This window comes from Eumetopias jubatus, unplaced genomic scaffold, assembly GCF_037043125.1.
Source record: "Eumetopias jubatus isolate StellerSeaLion01/CBP00866 unplaced genomic scaffold, mEumJub1_p1.0 scaffold_10, whole genome shotgun sequence".
Classification (NCBI taxonomy): domain Eukaryota; kingdom Metazoa; phylum Chordata; class Mammalia; order Carnivora; family Otariidae; genus Eumetopias; species Eumetopias jubatus.
Window position 1 is genome coordinate 27862388 of NW_028274816.1, and position 3289 is coordinate 27865676.

The 3289-nt window shown below is 46.3% G+C and overlaps 1 pseudogene; it reads right to left on the minus strand.

Moving 5' to 3' along the window:
• Positions 1–951: 951 nt before the first annotated feature.
• LOC114200821 (thymosin beta-10 pseudogene) lies at positions 952–1160 on the minus strand (annotated as a pseudogene).
• Positions 1161–3289: the final 2129 nt, after the last annotated feature.

Here is a 3289-nt window from a genome sequence, read left to right on the forward strand (position 1 = left end):
GCATGGGGGAAGCTCACATAGTGACCAAAAATACCGCCCTGGATTTGACAGAGGGTTAGGGAGGGAGCTGTTGATTTAAAATTCACCAAGAGAGGGTTGCTGAGCTCAAGGAAGTAGAGGGAAGAGTACAGAGGGGAAAATGGAGACTTGAGGGTGACCTTGTGAAATAGTTCCATCTCAGAGGTGGTAGGAAAAAGAAAATATGCTGGTGATGGGGGTGGGGGAGAAGGAGGGGCCATCAAAGGGGCTGATAAGCATTGGGAGAGTGAGTGTCTGAGAAGGGGCAAGGATCCACAAGAAGTTAGAGCCAAAGCATAAGAGCAGAACAAGGGCTGCCATCATTAAGGTGCTGGTGGACATACTCACATCAACACGATGGGGCCAAAACTGGTCTGAAGAAAGTGAGAGTGCAGAGACTCCCAACCCTCTACAAGGACCTGAGATCCATGGCTCTCACTTCCCTTGCTCCCTTTTCCTCTTTGACCTGGGGGTCGAGTGTAAGAACATGGAGGTCAAGAGTGTGGATGGTACTATCATTTAATGGACAAGGAAAACTCCCACCTCACACACTGCGACCCAGCAAGCGTGTAGATGTCACAAAAGATGGGATGGGGTCCCTGGCCCCCAAGCAAATGCCCTGGGAGGGATAGAGTAATTTGCACCAATCCCAGCCTTCCTTATTCTAAATCACCCGAGCACCCACTGCCTGGGGGCCTTTTCTCATTAATTTCTCTAAACTATCGTTTCTTTCTTTTTTGCCATGCCACGAGGTGTGTTTTATTTTCATTAAGCATACAAATAATTTGCTATAATATCCCAGGGCAAACCGGAGAATTTGGCAGTCTGATTGGGGGGGATCCCCTCAGAGACCCGCAGGCTGGTGGCGTCGGCACGGAGTGCCCGGGTTCACAGTGCAGCTTGTCGTTCGTGTCCATCTTGCAGGTGGCTCTTCTTCTTCCACATCGCGACTGGGGTGTCTTGAAGATGACGGGGGTGGGGAATCCTCTAGGTTCTTAGGAAATTTCACTCCGCTTCTCCTGCTCAATGGTCTCTTTGGTCGGCAGGGTGTTCTCCTGCGTTTCCGTTTTCTTCAGCTTGGCCTTATCGAAGCTGGCGATTTCGCCCATGTCCGGCTTGTCTGCCATTTTCTTAGAGCTATCCGTGGAGTTCCGCTCCGAGCCCGGCACCTGGTGCTCCCACTCGCGTTGCTGCAGCAAGAGACTAAACTATCGTTTCTTAATGCGTATGTTCTCTCTGCTCTTGGCACTCAGCACCATAGCGATTTAGAGTTTTTTGGGTTTTGTTTTGTTTTGTTTAATGAGTTGCTTTACAAATACTCTATAGCTTCACGTTCTTTTTCCCCCATTGGGGGACATATGGATATCTTCCCTTTCTTTGGTGTCCTGGGTCACAAGAGAGTGGGCACTTGGCCAACAGGGAATAGATGAAGGTCACCCTCTGCACTGCTGATCTGGCTAGCATAGAGCCACTAAGAGAGTTTTGCAATAACCCCAATCACTCACTGCCCATCCTACCCATCTAGAAGCACCCCACACAGTAGATTTGTTTAGAGATTATTCCACTCTCCCATGAATAACTCAGGCCCAGTAGCAGCAAGGCCAGATTGTGACTCAGAAGCCCAAAGGGAGTTATCGTCCTCATAGATAATTGGCCCTTTTGCCCTGATTGCTTGATCTGAAATGGCCAAGAATGGACATCTAGATTCAGCTATGAGCAGCTGGTCTCTGCCAGGCTTGAAACTGGCATTGGATGGCAAACTGGACAGAGGGAAGGCTGAGGCCAGAACGGGTAACTTGCCCAGAAGCATAACCATAACATTCCCACCACCAGCACCCCCACAATGCACATGCAGGCGGCTGAGGGCTCATGAGGTGTTTCTTATGTGTTCTTATTTGGGTTTCACAACAGCCCTTAGGGCAGCCAGGCCAGTGAGCTTTTTAAATCCCTATTTTACACTAAAAGAAGCCAAATATTCATAGAAGCACCATTCACAACTGTCAAAAGATGGAAACAATTCAGACGTCATTCAACCAATGAATGGATAAACAAAATGCAATATATCCATACAGTGGTGGAATATTGTTCAGCCTGGAAAAGGAATCAAGGGCTGATACATGCTACAACAGGGAGGAACCTTGAAAAAATATGCTGAGTAAAAGTAAGCAGACACAAAACGTCATATGTTGTATGATTCCATTTATATTAAATAGCCAGAAGAGGCCAATCCACAGAGACAGAGGGTAGGTTACTGGTAGCCAGGGCCTAGGGTGGCTGGGGGGGTGGGTGGGCAGGGAGAAGGAAATGGGCATGGGGTTTCCCTTTGGGATGATGAAAATGTTTTGGTAGAGGTGGTGGTCGTACAACATAGTGAACTAAATGCCACTGAACCGTACATGTTAAAATGGTTAAAATGATACATGTTGTGTTATGTGAACTTTAACTCTATTTTTAAAAAAGAGAAAAGAAATCAGTGTTTGGTAGCTTAAGAAACTTGCTAACGTCACTGGGGCCGATGTTAGGACCCAAAGTCGATTCAGGGCTTCTGACTCACAAACCAATGTTTCCACTCCTGGTAATCACAAATCTGACCTTTTTTTTCTCTGAGTTTGGGTTCGTTTTTTTTTAGATTCTACATATAAGTGCGACTGTACACCTTAAACTCACACACAGCTGTATATAAATTCTATCTCAATAAAACTAAAAAAACAAAAACAAAAACACAAAACGCAAACTCAGTGCTTCATCTGCTGCCCTTCAGCAAACCAACCAACCAGACAAAAAAAACCTAGGGTTTGGGTGCCTGGGTGGCTCAGTTGGTTGAAGGACTGCCTTCGGCTCAGGTCATGATCCTGGAGTCCCGGGATCGAGTCCCGCATCGGGCTCCCTGCTCAGTGGGGAGTCTGCTTCTCCCTCTGACCCTCTCCCCTCTCATGCTCTCTCTCTCAAATAAATAAATAAAATCTTAAAAAAAAAAAAAAAAGCAACCTAGGGTCTGTCCCATAGTGAATGAGGTACGTCTTCAACAACCTGTGGAATAAAAAGATATTACCTTCAGATATCCTAATATCGACAGTGTTTAATGTTCAGATGAGTGCTTAAAATGGGTGTGTGCATGTATGGTTTCTGTGTGCTCACATATGCTAGAGGCAAATGTGTGTTTATATTTCCCGGCATAATTATTAGCAGGTGTCTGTTGACTTTTCCTGTGTGCTAAGTGCTGGAGATTCAAGCACTTCTAGTCTAGTTAGGGACTGGGTAACTGTACAGG